This window comes from Opisthocomus hoazin, chromosome 14 (assembly GCF_030867145.1).
Source record: "Opisthocomus hoazin isolate bOpiHoa1 chromosome 14, bOpiHoa1.hap1, whole genome shotgun sequence".
NCBI lineage: Eukaryota > Metazoa > Chordata > Aves > Opisthocomiformes > Opisthocomidae > Opisthocomus > Opisthocomus hoazin.
The window spans coordinates 19272126-19289586 of record NC_134427.1 but is presented as its reverse complement, the minus strand read 5'-3'; the positions used below and the strand labels follow the sequence as shown (position 1 = coordinate 19289586).

Here is a 17461-nt window from a genome sequence, read left to right as displayed (position 1 = left end):
AGGTTTTATGGGGTTATATCCATTCCAATGGGAAATGAGTGGTGGACCAAGGGATGCAGAGTTACGTAGTGCTGCATTGAGCCTCCTGGCAGCTCAGAAACTCTCCGAAAGCTCTTCCTTTTTCTGGCTCTTTACTCAGGGTTATCTGATGATATTTCTATTTATTTTGGGCTTTCTTCCTCTTTTCCCGTTATCTCGCTGACTTGTCTTTGTTTCTGCCTATCACATAGTCCTGTGTTCCAATGCAAAATCACCAGCTGCCACCAGTGGACTTTCTCTTTACTGTTTCTACTCCCTGAAGTGACTTGGATGCACCTTTTTTCTGAACAAGGATGTGTGTTCATAGGTGTCCCCTGTCTGTCCGCATCCCTCTCTTGTCTTTCACTGGAGCCTGTTCTTCATGCTGATTGTTGGCGTGTGCTCCAGAAGCCAGTAGTTCTTGAAGTGCCAGTGTATTTGCTGCCCTTGCATGGATTTTACTTGATTCTCTTTCCCCCTTAATTTCTTGCAATGCAGAGTTAGGCTGGATTCCAAGAAGAGGATTTAGATAGAGCCAAGTATTATTCCAGGTTTAAAGCCTGTCTAGTGCTTTTTAACTGACCGAGATCTACAGCGCTTTGAAGTATTTACTGCTTCTGTTTAATGGGCTATTTACAATTTCAGTACCAGCCTCAGCAGCCTTGCTGAGCATATTTCCATGCTTATGACATGTTTACAGTGAATAATAAGAGCTGACACATTCTGCATGCACAGGTTAATGCCCCCAAATCACGTGCTATAAATTGTTATGGGTGGATAGCTGGGGCAAGAACCTTTTCCCCATCTGCTGTATGTTTTATATAGCATTAAGGCAAGATCTGTCAAATATGAGTTAAATTTTTTTTTTTTTTTTGCATCCTCTACTTGTTGTAGGCAAAGTGCAATGTTGCCTTTCTCTTCCCCTCTCCCATGCTGTTTGCGTAGATTGGGGAAGAGGCATGGCTGGAGCTATCCTGAAGGGATGCGCTTTGTAGGAGAAAATGGTTGGAATAGCCTCAGAGCAGTGCTGGGCTCTGAGGATCATGCTGGTATCTGCCGCTTGGGTTTGGGAGGCCCCAAAGCTGGGAGCATGCAGCAGCCTCTCTGCCTTCCCTCTCCAGTGTCTTCCCTTCCCCGTGGAGCACGGTATTCAGCACAGCTGTTCTCGGTGTCTGGCTGCCTGGCTGCAGTGCTTTTATTAGTGCTGCGATTTTGCTAAGGTCCTCAGAGCAGTAGTCTTCTCTCTAAGACAAAGTATCTCAAGTTCTGGCCTTAAAAACAGTTTTCCAGTTTGGAATATCTCAAGTAGCCTTCTGCCTTTAAAATACAGTAAGTGTGTTATCTCACAGGAGTAAAAGTGACTTAATATGCATATCAGGTACAGAATGAGACCTTTGGGCAGTGTTACTGGCAGCGTGGGACTACATGAAGGAAAAAGGGCTTATTGCTTATTTCCATCTGCCCACAGCTGACCCTTCCAGGTGCAGTGTGTTTCATCTGGCACAGCTGGAAGTGCTCCAGAACTGCAGTCTCCTGGGCTTTGGGACTGTACGTATTTCTTTAGAGAAACCCAAATATCTGCAAACAGGACAAAAGGAGGAACTTTTAGAGGGGAATAGCCTATTCGCCACTGAATCAGATTGCAGTTTTTAACAGGTGCTACTGGGTTATAAATGCTGTCTTGAACATTCACTTAGAACAAATTTAATTCTGGTGACAAGTAATGAGCTGAGAAGCCCCAATGCCATGAAATCCTCTGTTTTGTTACTGAACAATTTTATTGCAGTCAGCTCAAGAGCAGACTTTCCTTCATGGAAAGGAAACTCTCAGAAAGCGTGAGGGTTCGCTGCTCACTACATTTGCCCAGTCCTTGGCCTCACCACTAAGATGCTTAGTGGTGTTACTTGGAGTGAAGGCACAACTACAAAACTCATTTCACATGGGCCATTGAACAATCATTAGACACTAAAAAATTTTCAGTCCTACCCCTAGAAGGGATTTGAACCGGTGACCTGGAGGTGAAATGCGCTGCTGCAGTCCTCTGGAGCCTGCACAGTGTTTTGTGTTCATCCTGCAGAGCACTCTTTCCATATCAAAAAGCAAATTAATCTGTCACTGAGACTAATCCTGTTTGTCTCAGAAGTAAACACAAGTTTCAGATGTAGAGGGACTGTTTGAGACTATTTTTACATTCTGAGTTTCAAATGTCAGAAAAATTTTTGCATCTATTTGGTCATGCTTTTCAGTATGAAAGGTCAAGCAGGTACTTTTGACCTAGATGACTTGTATACAAGTAAAAAGGTGGACAACAGTAATTTGCTCTGATAATGTAGGAGCCTTTCCCTTCCAATAGGCAACTCATTCTTTTTTCTAATTTAGAGGTAGAACAGACAGAAAACTATTATGCCCATAAATGCCACACCCCCTTTACATTTTTGAACTTTCTGGTAGTTATGCCAGCAGGTGGACCCAACTGTCATTCCGATCACTGTGGGCTTTGCTTCTCTTTCTGAATTTAGGATCCCCCTTCAGGCCAGGGAAGACTTGGAGAGGCAGACATTAGAGAGGCAGCTGCAAAAGTCTTTTTATTATGCCAAAAAGCCTGACAGTTTCTAGCTTTTTGAACTGTTGGCATCCAGTAAGGGAAATGTAGACACATTGGTTTATTACATTGGTACATTTGATCTTATACTGGTAAGAGTCCATAAATGATCTGCTTGGATGGACACCTTGTCTGGTACAGGGTCTGTGGCTGAGGAACCCAATCGTGTGAACGCAGCTCGGTTTCAGTGCACGTTTCCAAGTGGAATATTAGACAGCGGCTCACTGCTAAGGGAGCCCATCTTCTGATGTCTCTGGATAATACAGGATAGAGAAGCTGTTGGTGTTCCTGTAATTTAAATCAAAAGCCAGTGATTACATGTGATTAAAAATAATTAGTTGAATAAATACTCAGGTGTTGATGCCCTGGCAGGAGATAGCCAAGGGAATTATCTGTATGCGGAAGGACAGTTTAAGTTGAGAACGTCTACAGGGATAATCAATGCCAAATCTACCATTGCCATTGATTTAGACATAATTAGTTTGGATGGAGACAAAAGACAGTCATAAAAAACAATAAAAGCATAGCAGCTGATTCAACAGGCAGAAGCCTCCATCTAAGATGTTTGCAGAAGGTGTTTTGATCCTCCTACACTGGTTATGTGACTTGGTGCATTGGTTTGCACCGTTGTTGGGTACAGACATTGTGCTACAAGAAAATGATCCTGACTTTACCAAGACAGCATTAACCAGCTTGTTTGTTGTGTTATATTTGGAGAGCTCTGCACTGCAGCGACTTTTCTGACCTGTTACTATATTAGGGATTTTGTGTGTTTCCTTTACAGCTCAGTTTAAGATTGGCTTTGATTTTTTGGAACTGCTGCCAGTTTTTAAAGTCTCACATAGCCACCCCTTGTTCTGAGCTTTTGTAACTGACTCAGAACTAACCTTAATTTCTTCGTATTACCCTTGCATTGGTATGTAGTTTGAAACTCTTGCCCCTTACCCAGTGGACCAGGCTTTCTGTGAACTCTGTTCCCCACTTGCCCTGCAGCTTCTTTGTCATCTGTAAAGTGAAGCCAAATGTAGTCATGTGTTCTCCTTATCCTCTGGAGAACGTGTGGGGCAGGTCCAGGTGCACACACTCAGCTACAGTGAAATCCAAGACTTTATTCATTCTTGTGCCACAGCAGCTTATGTGTTTAGTAACAGAGATCTCCAGTTCATAACTTCTGCATTAGCTGCGGTGCTGGTTATCCCACTGATGTTTAGCTTGTCTGTTGAGCATCCAGTGTAGGTACACCACTGTAGCTGACTTTGTAGGATGCCAAGTGACCTTACAGCTGGTAAATCAGCACCTACTCTCTTTATTTTGCAGGGTGGAGCCAGGAGATATAATCACCGTAGTTAAAGTGTAGTAGTGTTGACTGATGTCCTTTGTTTATCAGGATCTCCGATGCGGTGAGGAGTGCACAGCCTTCCCACGTGCCACCTTGCTGAAGAGATGACTGCAGTGAAGTGATGCCACTTGCACAGTGTCGTGTCATTCTCACCCACCTCCCGATGGACACTGCTGCAAACTGTGAGCAGTCTGTGGAAGCAACTTAAAGGAGTTATACCTATGTGAGATTGGTGTGCATGACACATGTTCGCAGGGGAGGAAGGAACTAACAATATGCTGGAAAACAGAATGAGACAGAGGGGAGAAGTGGTTAAAAACAAATCTGTTCCAAGGTAAGTGTGATCTTCCACTCTAACCACGTTTACTCTGCTCAAGGCTGTGGTTTTTACCTCAACTTACCAGCATTTTCTGTGCTCTTCCATAATGAGTTGCTGACTGGGGGGAGGTTCAGGAGCCCCACTCTAGGGGCAGATCCAGCGTTCCAGCAATGACAGGGGCATGGGATACACTGTGTGGGTGTCCGCACTTTCACCATCAGCCTATAAATGAGTCAGATGAGTAACAGTGTATTGAGAAGGTGTCCTTGAATACACTGGCAGGATGACTTTCTGCTGGAATCTTCTGGGAACAGCACAGTGGGCTGCCAAAACCAACACAGGCAGCGTGGAAAATGGTAAACGGGGGTGGAAAGCGGCCAGAGGTGTGAGAGCACCATCCAGCTGGACAGCTTTAACTCTCCAGGCAATCCAGCTCTGTGAGTGAATGGAAGCGAGTAGTTTTCACCCTTTCTACTGAGGTTATTTCTTCACATAGTAGAAGGTCACCAATTGATTTCTGGCTGATCAGCAGAGCTGCTTCCAGGCTGCATAAATTTAATGTGGCCTTTTATTCTTTTGTGTGGCTACTTCTTCCAAGGGGCACCTCTTTATTGCTGGAGAATGCCATGGAGACAGCCCTGCTCCAAGCAAAGGGGAGGAGGAGTACCTGCACAGATAATCTGCCTGGGATTTAGACAGTAACAGACCAGAGAAAGCTGTTTAGAGTCTGGCCTAGTAAATGAATTTAATCTCTCTAAACTCTTGATCAGGAGCTCAGGTTCCTCAGACACCAAGTGTCAGTGTAATACACTGGTACCAGGATGGATTTATGCTGATAGACGAGCTGGCTCATACTTCCTTTTTAATTTCCATTTGCGATTTTCCATTTCTGGGAAACAAATTAAGCAGAACTAAAGCCACTTAGGGAAAGTCTCTGTATGAGGCTGGAGGAAAATCTAGCTGGACAAATCTGCTAGTTCAGATTCATAGCTGTACTGAATTTGAATTGGGTCTTTCAAATGTCTTTGTTTAAACAAGCTGTGGGATTAGGCTGGGGGAGTGGGGCAGAGGGAAACTGGCTTTGTCCTTTCTGCTGGCATGCCCTTTTGCACTGTGCACATGGCCACAACCAGGCACTGGATGGTAGTGCTGCATTTACTGAGAAATCATCTGTCCCCTGAGTGAAAAGTAAATAAGGGGTTATGCAGTCCTCACACACGGGTCAAGGTTTTCTAAATTGGTATTAAAAGATGACCAGTGGTGGCTGTGAGGGGAAGAGACAACACATGAGTGGGAATTTGCTTCCTCAGGCCTGGAAGGCATTTTGATTCCTGTCGAGTCTGAAATGGTCTGAGGAAGACTCTGCACAGTGCTGCTGCTCTTCCTTTTCCTTATGTGTTGCAGCTGGGTCCGTATTCCTATAAAGCCGTTACTTGTGAGGGGAGCAAAGAGTTAAAGATTTAGAAAGCAAAGATTCCAGGAAATGCAAACAATGTGGTTTATAATAAGAAAGTATAAATTAACAAAGGAGAAGAAAATAGCATGTTGAAAACAGATTAGTAAGGAGTGTGCCCGTGGATGCCTGGATAGCTTTACCAACTAGTCAATTAGAGCCAATTATCATCCTTAAACTCCTAGCTCCGTGTTTAGTATGCTTGCAGTGTGTCCAATTTAGCTTGCACTGTTTCACAGGTTTACAATTTTCTCTCTGTGTCTGAAATGATCTAGCTGGAGACACCAGGAAAGTGCCAAGCATTAAGTATATAACAATTGTAATTCTTTTGACTGAAACCTGATTTGATTCAGTTGAAAATGACTTTAGTGTATTGGATTTACGGTTCATTTAACAAGTGCTGTAGATGTCGATACATTAGTGTAAACCTGATGCAGGTAGTAATTTGGTTTCTAATGAGGTTCCCTAGCAGTACCCAACTATGAAAAATGGGACATTCTTCAGTGGAGCACAAAGTGCACCTGCCTGATCGCAGATGTTGTCTGAGGCCCTGCCACTTAACTTCCTGGGAACAGTGTGGCATTATGTCTTGCAGTGGGCTTTAAAAATGCCTCGAACTGATAAAAAGTTAGAAGCACAGATTGGGAAGAATAAAAGATTGCTCTTTAGAAGCTTTGTTTTAATTATAGATTTAAATTACAACTGTATCTCTTAGTCTTAATTGTGCAGTTGTTGCAGGTGCAAAATTTCAGCCAGATTTAATGGAACTGCAGCAGCTGAGATCAAAAGAAACCTTTTATTTTTATGGGGCAGCATGATCAGACCTTCCCCTTACCTTCCCACTGTCTTCAAAATGTTTCACTCGATGATCCTTCTGGTGAAGGATCAGTTTTGTTGTTTACTCATGGGCTATGATGGAAACAGCAGTGCAGAGACGCCAGGACAGAGAAGGCAGTGATGTCCCCCTGTCCCTTAACCCACCTCTTCCCTCTCTGGACATGAGACAAGTTCCAGAAAAGCAGCTGTGGAAGATGTAAGCAAGGGGGAGATGTGACACTGTATAGGGGACCATATGGTACAGAGGACAAAGTACTCGTATGGGCATTTGCTTCACCTGAGAAGTAAGATGTGGTTTTGGAGAGGTGCTTGCCCATGGCGTGTTTGTGTTCTTAGGCCTTAGTTCTGGCCCTAGGGTGGCTGCAGCTGTGGGGTCCCTCCTCAGGCTTTGCTGCCATGCCCAGGGAGTTTGCAGAGTGTGGGGTTCCACGCAGGTGCCCTTCCAAGTCATTGTCTCCTTCCAGAGCTGTCTATGGCCAAAATTATGTTGGGTCCCACAGTAGCTCTTGGTGGCCTTTTCCCTGTGGGAGAGGCCCTTCGAGGCTTCTGGGCAGCTCACAGAGCCACTTTCCTTCAGTGCAGCTTTTGTACTTACAAAATATCTTTATATTTTTATATGCTGCAGCCCAGCAGGTAGCTTTTGTTTCAGCGTTAAGCTGATTTCCACAGCTTGAGATGTTACTGATCAATATGAAGGTATATGAGAGCCTGACCCCAGCAGGCTGCGTTGGTGTAATTAAGGGTGCAGGAGATATGTTCAATCCTACCTAAGGCAGCCTTGCACTGTCTCTCGATTCACTTCACGTCTCAGCTGGACATACAACTCCTTTCTCTCCTCTATACTTCTTAATTTCTTTCCTTTGCTGTTATTTAGCTGCTAAGTGCTACGTGCTGCAGTAGATAATGGAAGAAGCTGTTGAGAATGAAATGGCTTGGCATTTTATGCCCTTTTGTAAACTATATAAAATAAAGATGAACTTCTCTTCTTGTTCCAGACAAGGCACACCTTGCTGTCACATGTTGGCTCTCGTATTTTCCACTGGATCATGGCTGACTCCAGACAGCAGCGAATTAGGAGCACTGTTCACAGCCTCTGCATAGAGACCAGCAGCATCTGTGGGGCTGCTTGTCTCTTTGGGGTTTATCCTCTCCAGAGGAAGGAAAAACATAGTAAACCGACTTCACTTACTGCACAGAGGTGACTCTGCGGTAATGTGAGCGCTCAGTACTGCAGTAAAGACACCACAGTCTGCAAATGCTGCTCTAGATGGAAACATCTTGAGAAAATTGTTCCGAAGCACCTTAAGAAAATTATTCCCAAGTGGCTTTTAAACCAAATGATCAAATTCTGGGGAGACGTGTTTCTTCAGAATTTAAGTAACTGAAATTTTGGTAAGCTTAGTTCTCCCTTGGAAATTAATAAACCCTAATTGAATTAAGGGTACTTTAATTCTGAGTGAGAGTGTACATACAAGGACTTAATGCAGTTTAACTGAGCCTTTCAATTGGTGTTTTTAGATCTGATCAGCTTCCTTAAGAGTGCCCTGGTCTAGGCAAGTCCCCAGTTTTGTGTTCCTCCCTTTCAGAAAGAATTTTTCTCCACTGTGGCCTGACTTTGAGGGTGGCAGACAATAGCTGTGCCATACTTGTCTGCAGTAGACTGTCACTTGAGCTCAACGTTTAGGTTTTCTGGGGATAGTAAGATGCTGGACAACATGTTTTAAGCAATTGTTCAGTCTTAAATATAGAATACACAGAAGCACAGAACTGCATTGACAGTGTATTAAATATTAAGTTTAACCTATCTGAACTACTTAACGCACTTAGCTACTATGAAATAGCGTATGTATTTATAGATCTCCCAAGTCAGCTGAAGCCAGCAGTCTGTTTTCACTCTGGTGTCTCAGATTAACAATTGCACTATCGAGATCCTCTTCCAAACAAATCAATTAAAAGCTCCTGCAAAAGTCACTGGGAGACCATCGTCATTATAGGGAGGGGCACGCATCATGTAATAATTCCTATGCAAATTTCTGTTCCTGTGCTTAGTGCCATTAACAGCTACTAGTGACATTTAATGCCAGAATGGGATTCATTTCAGTTAAGAAGCTCTGTCTATGTCTGCATTCATTTGGGATTTATTGTTCTAGCTGGTGGAAACCATTGTCAGCTGCTAGAAGGGGCTTCTCACGATGTTGTATTTGTCTTGAGCCAGGAGAAAGTGCGGGCCAGGTTCTGACTCGCAGTGTGCTGGTGTGAATGCAGGTTGTCTGTTGGTCGTGTTACTGCAGCAGACTAATATTCAGCTGTTGGCAGGTAGGACCTCGCTAGTGAATTTTACAGATTCTCAGTTTTCACTTTGGAATAGTTTTTGTTCCTAACAAATGTTTTATTGCCTTTTCTTCAAAAGATGGCTTAGACTTCTGATATTTTAATCCTCTGGTTTTTTTTTTTTTTGCTGCCTTTGGAAATGACAGGCAAATTTTAATGACTGTACTTGATTGCTTTTTCTATGGCACCCTGATGCAATTGCAGAGACAACTTGCATGGTTCTGTGCATTCTCTTTTCTCCAGGAGCAAATTCTTCCCATAATTTACAGGCAGATCATGTATGTTAGTTAGTTTTATTATCTCATTTTGTATATTCATGTTTAATGAATCCAGATGTAGTTAATAGTATAGGCATACCCAACTGCTAAACTAAAATAAGTAAAACTTACCTGTTGGAGGTTCAGAGGGTAGAGTTCACATCTTGGCACACTGGGATGGAAATAGCCATGACCCTGCAGCAGATGACTACTCTGCCTGCCTGAGTAATGGTTTCCTTCAGGATTTGCAGCAAAAGGCACCTTTCTACCATCACTGTGTGGTATTGATATGGCCACCAGAGAACAGGAACACCTGCACAATGTTTTGTAGCACCCAGGACCTCTGTCTTTGGTGATTTTGTGTCCTCATACCTTTTTTCCAAGTCTGAGCTTGCAGTACTGTGTAGATATGACAGAGCAGAAGTACCAGCGCCTTCATCTCCTAATGGTCTGAAATCAAGAGAGAGGTCAAAACAGTCACAGAATTACAATACATAAATTCAGGTGAAGTTATTTTTCTTGCCTTCATCTTTCTGCTTTTATAATTCCTGTTTTCTAGGCTTTTTAGGAAGCTACAAATTAATTGATTTTTTTTTTTTTTTGTCTGTCTGCTTTAATGACAGTGGGGGTCTGATGCAACCTCAGGCTTCCAAGCACTGGAAATTGGGAGTAAAGAGCCTTGTTTATATCTGAGAGCTGGCAATACTGCTTCTTCTCTCCTCGTCCCTTTTATCATGCAGCTTGACAGAAATGTTTTGTTTGTTATTTAAAAAAATGTATTTGTTAAAAATTAATATTTTTTTCTTGTAAAGGCTCATCCATCCTGGTGTTACATTAGCAATTCTGCTTTGTTCTTCTGTGGAGCAAGTTTCAGTTTACAGGTACATCTGCTTTCCATTCCACAGCTTAAAGAAAGTCGTCAGGAAAATCTTAAAACCTACTTAATGAAGCCTCTTAAATGTTCATCCTGCACTTTTGAGTGAAGTGCAATTTATATTTCATAAAAGTAGAAGCTGAGCTGCAAGCTGTAAGTAATTATCATATAATTAAATGTCTACTATGAAAGAAATGAAAATGCAGGCTTGTTGTGAGGCTTCTGTGACTGGTTTATGCAATCACAAATTAAATTACATTTCTTTACCTTATGAATGCTCTGGAGGTACCTTAACCCGGTTTGGAGATGCACCTCTGAGACTGCTAAGTTGCTTTCATAGGAGAAAGGAGTTGGTCAAACCAGTAAATTCCATGGCCCAAGGAGAACACGTGAATATCTGTGATGGGTTCAGCAAATGTGACTCTGCTTTTGTTGTCTGGAAGCATTTGCCACTAATATTGGATAAATCGACCCCTATGCGAGCAGTAGCTTAAGTGAACTGCCATGGGATTAGATTACCAACTGATGCATGGGTTCCAGTGGACATAGTCTTTCTCTGCAGGAGAGAAAAAAACGTTGTCAGTTTGTTTGGAGTGGGGTGGGAGGAGTTGGACATCAGGACAGCTGCACACAGGAGTAACTCTTCATGTATGCTTCGCTGGGAATCCCCTTCCGCTACCCAAGGAGGGCAGTGAATTCATAGGCGGCGCATCTGCTGGAGCTTGCAGGGAGGAACCTCAGCTCTGGATGTGAACAATTCCTTTCGTTTCGCAGGGGACTAAATCTACTTCTGTTAATAATTATCCAAATGATGGCACTCAATGAAGAAAAGTTCATGGCAAGCAAAGAGATGAAGTAGTAGCAAATCAACATGAGCACTTTGTATTCTTGCTGTTCCTGTTGTTGACATTTTAGGGCTGGAGGGATGTACCTGGTTCAGTTTTACCTGAATATGGGAAAAGCTGAATTATTTAAGATGGGAGGCGCTGACTTGGAGGTGTTCTAATTTAAGGAGCTGCTGCAATAACAGTCTGTTAGGGCTTTATGCAAATGATGAATGAAGTTTCATGCACTGATGGAATTAAAGAGCAGTTTCTGTATGACTTAGTTTAAGGAACAGGAAGAGCAAATGTTTCGTCATGTTTTTGCAGTGTTTTGAGCTTGCATGAAACTACTACAAAAAGGACAGTTTTAGTCATGGCTCTGAGAAGCTCTGGTACTGCGCTGCTAAAGGGGCTTCTCTTGGGTCAAGTGTTTCTAGACCACAAGAGCATCATTTTTATCTCCTCAAATGAAGATAGAACTGCTGGAGCCTCCAGTGTACAGTACAGTGATACTTAAGAATCTCAGTCCACAACTGTATACAGTGCGGTGGTGACAAGGTAATGGTATACTTTGTAGCACGTCAAGGGGACATACAATTGGTGTTGGCTTTTCTTCTTCTTCTCACTATTTTCCTAAGGCTAACTACTTAACCTTGACTTCAGGCTGTATTTTTTTTCTCATTGCATATCTCCATTATACATTATTTGGTTTGGTTACAGTCACTGGACTTTAACTGCTCTGACATATTAATTTTTAAGGGCATAAATGACTTCATTAAAATAATGTCCTTCAGATAAGTGCACTTGGCACTATGATTGGAAGTGGACAAAAAGAAATATGAAGCATCAGCTCCTCTACATTAATAATACATTACAGGAACCAAAAAAAGTACAATATGTGTTTAAAAAGCTTCTTGGCTAATTTTTAGAAGTTCAGTCTGTAGCCTACATCAGCGAGTCGGTTGTGTGCAATCATTTGTACAACTGTCAGGATTTTCTTTTCTAATGTGCTTTTAGTCAAAGCTTTGTTTTATGTTTGGAGTCTTCCTTCATTTATATGCAACAGTGGTTTCTTAGTATCCCTGCTTATTCTGTGTCATTTCTTTGCAATAAATACCTGCTTGTTACGAATCTGAAACAGAGGAGCACTGTCTGTTGGATCCTGATATGAAATGTTTATTGGGAGTATAATTATAATTAGAGTGGGTGATTTGGAACCACAGCTGCTCTCCTGTTCCCACTTCTGGACTCCTCCGTCTCTAGCACAGATCAAGCTACATTAAATATGTTCTATTAAAAGGTGTACATCGTCTCTGCTGGTGGATTGTGCTAAGAGGAGTGGGGACAGCAGGTAGCTACTCCAAATTAAGTATTATTCTTTTTGTGATGGTCCTGCTGTACCCCTTGCCAAGTAGTATACTGTAAGTACTAATGCATCTTACAGCAAACCTTTGGAGTAAGACAACGGGCTGAGATGTGCAGTAGTTACAGTGAGTGGAAACTTCAGTCCAGATCTCTACAGTTTTCCTTTCTGGTCTCCCTTCTGCCAGACCCTTCTCTTCCCCCTGTGCTGTCTGTGGGTGCTCCCAGAGCCCGATGTCTCCTCGCCTGCGGCTGGAGGGGAATCGTGTAAAGCTGCCTTGTGGACTCCCTGGTTGCCCCAGACTCCCGTGGCATCTCGTCTGCCTGTTTCGAGGTGACCTGAATTGAACAAGTTATTTCAGATGTGTCCTAGTACAACTGAAAGCTTTTAGCTGAGTGATGATTTCTGCTTACCCTTCTCCAAGGATGTCCTTAGCTCTTGGACGGGCTTTTAGCTTTCTTCATGAATCAGCAAGTTTGTGTAAGTAAAGTGCTTTGAGATAGCGGCTGGTCCAGTTGGCCTACAGACATGTGCGTGCTGGAGAGCACGTCCTAAAATCCAGCATTACCAAGCAGTGTTTTTGCCCCGTGCTGGAGGCTGAGGAGGGCCTGTGCTGAAATTACAGCCGCTCTGCTCTGCCTCCTCCAGAGCCTCACGGCGTGTTCGATGAATGTGGCCGGCTGCTTTGGCGGGCCTTGGCCTTGGCCACTGCCTTCATTTCTTCAAAAGCAGCGCTGTAAAATGAGGTATATAAATGCTGGGCTGCTGCAGATTAAAAACATTTCCTAAAAAATAAAGTTAAAATTGGAGCTGACCCAAGTTAAAAAGCAATTTTCTGAGAATGCAAAGGCATAAAGGAAAGTGCCTGAACATGATTTTAAGTGGGCTTGTGAATGTGGAAGATAGGCCGCAGGAATAAAAGGACGCAGGCGTCAGTGGGGTGCTGCAGATGGAGAGAGCCCTGGAGTCACATGCTAGGAGCAAATTTCAATTAAATGAGCATACTTCATGTAACTATTGAATTCTGTCTGGATAAATGGATTTTAGAAGAATATATCTATTTTTTGAAACCATGAAGTCGCTTGATAAGGTAGTAATAAATCTGTCAGAATTTCTACTTTGACCAAAGCTGAGCTGTAATATAGGATTCATTTCAATACCTAAAGCCATTTTGGGGTGGGAAGAGACTTTTCCAGCTTTGGAATTAGATTTCTCTGCAACGGGTATTATCTTCTTGACCCCATATCGTTGCCTTTGAGGAGCAGCAATGTTTAAAATCCACTGTAATGCAATAAGCCTGAGCTCCAGCTAAGTGTGTGCTGTTATAATGCAGCACTGATGGTGGCCGTTGTTAAGGCATTGAGTGTAGGTGAGGTAAACACAGGGCTTTCTTCAGGAGTAATTAATAATTTAATCTCTGAAGTAGAGGTTGCACTTCATTTATCCCAACTATTCTTTGATTTTTCTCTTCAGCCCATTTTAGCTGGCGTCTGTCCCTTTCTCCCCTTCTCGCCCACACAGGTCGCCTTTATAATAAGCTCTTTCAGCAAAGACTAGCGTTACTTCTTTCAGATTCCACTAAGCTTTTATTTCTTGTAAAAAATAATTGCGACTTACTGTAAAAGACATTCTCTGACTGAACAGACCAACTTTAAGAAAATGGCATGGTGAAGAGCTGCAGTCCCTGCTGTGGCTGGTACAAAGTGGTCCCCACTTTGCTATAACGGTTGTTCCCAGGCCAGGCTGTGGAGACTTGGGTGAATGTGTCAGTACATCTGTGTACGTGTGAAGCCGCAGAGAATCACAGTGAATTAACTTGCTGTTTGCTTCTGCTCCTTGCTTTCAAGCCTGTCACAAAGCCGTGGACCTGGCTGACACTAGGAGATACTTGCCTGTACCCCGCTGTGTGCTGACCTGTTGCGATACACCGATCTAATACCCTTATGCTGGGCAGAGTCTCTCTGGTGGCGTAGCTTGTCTAGATCTGCCCCAAACCAAGATAAACCAAATCAGCAAAGCACTTGGGGAGTTATTAACTGAATGTAAAGTGAGGCTTTCACTACTATGAGTATTTTCCATGAACAGCAGTATTCACGAAGCCTTGTTTTCTGTGAATTTGTATTTTGTGCTTGAATTTCCCCTGTGTATATGTAAATTTGAAGACTTTTCCCTGCAGTTTGGATATCTCTGATAATCCTTGTATGGATTTTCTGGTGTCTGAGAGGTGAAGTCCATGGTACCTCCTTTCCCTTGATGAAGCTGTCAGAGTCTCTCTCTTCACAGCCACTTGGGTTTTGGGTGAAACTGGATAATGAGGGTCAGAATTATTAGTGGAGGATAAACAGGAAGACATACAGAATGATTAAATGGGACTAATTGTTCAGAATAATCATATGATTATAAAATAATGATAAAGAAATCTCATACCAAAGTACTGGAACAGTGTATCTAGAAAGAAAATTGTTTCCTCCCTTCCATACACGTTCTTTAATAGGAGCAATCTTAGAAAATGGATCACTGGTTTTACGTAGTCCTTTCTCATTTTGTCAGTGAAGAATGGGGTTGGTGAAAATCTCCTTACTACAAATACAACCTTGCTTTTTTACCCTTTCAGCATCTTACTGTGGGAGAGGCAAGCTGGCTGATGGGCAATGACTCCGAGATTGCACCCACAGCCTTTGTGTGTCCGCTGTTCCAGGTGTGAAGCTGGGACGAAGTTTGAAGATCTTACAGCTGACACAGGTCTGTAAAAGTCAGGGGCCAAAAGCAGAGAATAACATGGAGTGTACTGCCTGGCAGTCTACTGCTGCCCTTTCTGATCTGAGCAGCTGGTCAAATACGGAGTCACGTGGGCTGTTTCCATTAGTAGAGTTTGAAGAAAGGGCTCATTTATTTTTGATGCACTTTTTTTATTTAAAAAGAACACATAAGGTTCCATTTTATTAAGCATGGCAGGAGCTGAACAGTGGGAGACGGACATTTTCTCTCTCGCCTCTGCATTTTTTAAGTCCTTTTTAGCAGACCCGAAAAAGCCTCTGAGTAGGTGTTGGTGTTCATCCAGGATGCATTCAGGTTTCCTTGTGCTTTCTCCCTGCTGCCCTGGTCTCTGCTGCCTCCCTTGGGTGCACAAGTCATTATAAAACAGTAGCTAACAAAAGTCTTTCCAACAACATGGGCTTTGTGTGTGACTTTTGATTTCTCTCTGGAGTGTTACCATTGTTTCAGATGCCTAAATCTGTACGTAATAATTTCCAAAGAGTCACCTAGCACCCAGAGCTAACAAGCATTCCTTGTCACTGAACAAGCTCTCTAATATATGCCCCAACCCTATTTTAATATATTTATTTCCGAACTAATATAATGTTAAAGGTTATTTTACTATTTTTTAGCATTTTCTGTAATGTTTACTCATTAGTAACCAAGAAATCTATTTTCAATGCAAAGTGTTGCTGACATTTAAAAGAGTTTGAATGATGTTTTGCTGATAGCTTTTTGCATGTCCTTTAGTTGAGCTTTTGCTGCAGCAGCATGGGATAATGAGGTCTCCAGGAAAGTCTGTGATTCCCCTGGAGTTTCTCTTTAGAGCCAGTCATGTTTGTACCTTGGGGAAAGCACTGGCTGGCTGTGTCTCATACGGACAAGAGGTTGTGATGTCTGTTTGACTGCATGACAGGGCTGAGCTGTGCCAGTGCCGCCTCAGCGAGGTCCTCAGCATGGTGATAGTGCCCCCCATCAGCCTTTCCCCAGGCTGATGTGAGGCTGTTGGTGCGTGGGTGGGGAAGTGCTTTCTCCGCAGATGACACGCAGTTTGGGAGCTACAGGTGTTCCTCGTTTCAGCTGTGGTGAATCAGAAGTTGCCAGTGAGGCTGGGCGATGAGCTGTTTTTTCCAAAGTTAGGAGGCAATTGCAGCCTGGGACTTTGAGCTGGGGACTGTGAGGGGGGAGTAGCTGTCATGGGCACGGATCAGGGTTTGGGGATGAGAGACTTAGTGCTCTGGTGTCCCAGTGGCCTCTGGTGAGTCAGGTCCCTTGCTGGTGCCGGAGTAAACTGAGATTTCAGCACAGTTCTACTCTACTGGATAAACGGGAGGTAAATGCAGTAACACCGGTGGACTATTGCAGGGTACCAGCAAGGGAAGGTATGAGAGCTGTAAGCTGTAACACCGTGAATTACAGGGGTTGTAGAACTTGGCAGTGGTATTTCTAAAAGCGGTGCTAGAACATTCCCCCTTCCTAGGCCCTTTATCCTAAGCATGCTTTTAGTCAGTCCTGGCACAGGAGCGAGCAGTTCTTCAGTAATTCTCTAGTTCAGGCCCAAGACATCAAAAGGTGCAGAAAAAAGAAAGGATGGGAGCCTGGGAAGCACACTGGAGATGCCACATAAATCAGCAGGAGGGGAAGGAGAAGAAAGTGGAGGTTTGCCTGAGCACAGTGTAGGGGGTAACTGATGGTTAGAGAGATGAAATGCAGGGAGAGGTTGGGTTCTTGTCATGTTGACCAATTGTTAATTCATCCACAGGGATGGCCGTCAGCAGGAGCTGCTGGCTGTGCTGCTGCCCAGCTCCACAGCCACCTCAGGCCCATGGACCTAGCTGCCTCCTCCAGCTGCATCTACCGAGAGAGCGAGCAGAGGTACGTGCTGGATGCCCCTCGTCCTGCCTGCGGCCCGGCCGGAGACCATGCTGGACACTTCAACCTGGAATTTGTGCACCCAGACATTTGAGGTACACCCAGCCCTGTGAGAGCAGCCTGCATCAAATAGATATCCCTGGGGCTGAATTTTGTGGCAGCTTGTGGCAGTAATTCAGTGCAACACTGGGGAGTCAAGGTAGGGAGATACGTCCCTAGTTGATTTTTCTCCTGTAACATGCAAACAATTTAACAGTTCTAGCAGATTCTGATTTCAGAGCGACTGACAAGTATTTTCAATATATAGTTTCAAATTATTTTCTTCCCCAAATTTAATTTGAGCTAAACAATTCTTTAAGTGCTCTAAACTAAATTGTCCGTGGCACTGTCAGGTTGGCTTTAAGTATTGTCTTTCCCTCTTCTGATAGCTGGAACAGTTGTGCTTTTGTTTTACAATTAATATTTCGATGAAAGCTTGTAAGGTACTGTAGGCATAAATGTTTAATATCTTCCCTCAGTGTTTCTTTATTGCTGAGCTTGGTGATAAATTAGTAATTCAGACTGAAATGCAGATAAAACAGTAATGTGAACAGTTTAAATCTGCATTTTTCCAAA

General features: G+C 43.2%; 1 long non-coding RNA gene across 1 annotated transcript; it reads left to right on the top strand.

The window, feature by feature from the left end:
• The first annotated feature begins 4027 nt into the window (after positions 1-4027).
• On the top strand, positions 4028-16797 carry LOC142363126 (uncharacterized). Its single transcript, XR_012765512.1, has 3 exons — positions 4028-4293; positions 14832-14959; positions 16737-16797. It is a non-coding gene; the product is annotated as an uncharacterized LOC142363126 (long non-coding RNA).
• Positions 16798-17461: the final 664 nt, after the last annotated feature.